The 1,865-nt window shown below is 33.6% G+C and overlaps 1 non-coding gene across 1 annotated transcript; it reads right to left on the bottom strand.

The window, feature by feature from the left end:
* Positions 1-1,284: 1,284 nt before the first annotated feature.
* Positions 1,285-1,392, bottom strand: LOC112716152 (small nucleolar RNA R71). The gene has a single exon (XR_003160191.1). It is a non-coding gene; the product is annotated as a small nucleolar RNA R71 (small nucleolar RNA).
* Between the last annotated feature and the right edge of the window lie 473 nt (positions 1,393-1,865).

Raw genomic sequence — 1,865 nt, 5'->3', positions numbered from 1 at the left:
CATTTGCTTTTGCCTTATCTTTTCAAAACCTTTTCAAAAATCAAATCTTTTTCATCTTTTCTTTTATTTGTTCGAAATTTTTTTGATTGATTTTTAAAATCTTTTTCTTAATTTCATTTCAAAATTTCAAAAACTTTACTAACAATTAATGTGATTGATTCAAAAATTTGAATTTTGTTACTTTCTTGTTAAGAAAGGCTCAATCTTTAAATTCTAGAATCATATCTTTTAGTTTCTTGTTAGTCAAGTAATTAGTTTTAATTTTTCAATCAAATATTTTTCAACCATATCTTTTCAATCATATCTTTTTAATCATATCTTTTCAATCATTTCTTTTCAAACATATCTTTTTCAAATCATATCTTTTTCAAAATCAATTTCAAAATATTTTCTAACTTCTTATCTTTTCAAAATTGATTTTCAAATCTTTTTCAACTAACTAATTGACTTTTTGTTTGTTTCTTATTTTTTTCAAAACCACCTAACTACTTTTGTATCTCTAATTTTCGAAAATTACTAACCATTTTTCAAAAACAATTTTCGAAAACTCCTCTCTCTCATCTCCTTCTATTTATTTATTCATTTACTAACACTTCTCTTCATCTAAAAATTTAAACCCTCTCTTCTCCTCTGTGTTTGAATTTTTCTCCTCATTCTGCTATTCTTTTCTTCTTTTACTCACATAAAGGAATCTCTATACTTTGACATAGAGGATTCCTCTTCTTTTCTGTTCTCTTCTTTTTCATATGAGCAGGAGCAAGGACAAGGACATTCTTGTTGAAGCAGATCCTGAACCTGAAGGACTCTGAAAAGGAAGCTAAGAGAAGCTAAAACACAATACTCTGAAGAGGACTTTACTGAAATTTTTGAAAAAGAAGTAGAGATGGCCAAACCCAATAACAATGGTGGGGGTGCAAGGAAGATGCTTGGTGACTTTATTGCACCAAATTTCAACTTTCATGGAAGAAGCATCTCAATCCCTGCCATTAGAGCAAACAATTTTGAGCTAAAGCCTCAATTAGTTTCTCTGATGCAACATAATTGCAAGTTTCATGGACTTCCATCAGAAGATCCTTTTCAGTTCTTAACTGAATTCTTGTAGATCTGTGAACTGTTAAGAGCAATGGAGTTGATCTCGAGGTCTATAAGCTTATACTTTTCCCTTTTGCTGTAAGAGACAGAGCTAGAATATGGTTGGACTTTCAACCTAAAGATAGCCTGAACTCTTGGGATAAGTTGGTCATGGCTTTCTTAGCCAAGTTCTTTCCTCCTCAAAAGTTGAGCAAGCTTAGAGTGGATGTTCAAACCTTCAAACAAAAAGATGGTGAATTCCTCTATGAAGCTTGGGAAAGATACAAGCAACTGACCAAGAAGTGTCCTTCTAACATGCTTTCAGAATGGACCATCCTAGATATATTCTATGATGGTCTGTCTGAATTGTCTAAGATGTCATTAGACCGTTCTGCAGGTGGATCCATTCACCTGAAGAAAATGCCTACAGAAGCTCAGGAACTCATTGACATAGTTGCAAATAACCAGTTCATGTACACTTCTGAAAGGAATCCTGTAAGTAATGGGACGCCTCAGAGGAAGGGAGTTCTTGAAATTGATGCTCTAAATGCCATATTGGCTCAGAACAAAATGTTGACTCAACAAGTCAATTTGATTTCTCAGAGTCTGAATGATTTGCAAAATGCATCCAACAGTACTAAAGAGGCATCTTCTGAAGAAGAAGCCTATGATCTTGAGAACCCTACATGGCAGAGGTGAATTACATGGGTGAAGCCTATGGAAACACCTATAATCCCTCATGGAGAAATCATCCAAATTTCTCATGGAAGGACAACAAAAGCCCCAACAAGGCT

The sequence above is a fragment of the Arachis hypogaea genome, chromosome 1 (genome assembly GCF_003086295.3).
Source record: "Arachis hypogaea cultivar Tifrunner chromosome 1, arahy.Tifrunner.gnm2.J5K5, whole genome shotgun sequence".
Taxonomy (NCBI): domain Eukaryota; kingdom Viridiplantae; phylum Streptophyta; class Magnoliopsida; order Fabales; family Fabaceae; genus Arachis; species Arachis hypogaea.
Note: the sequence above shows the minus strand (reverse complement) of the source record. Positions and strands in the feature narration are given on the sequence as shown.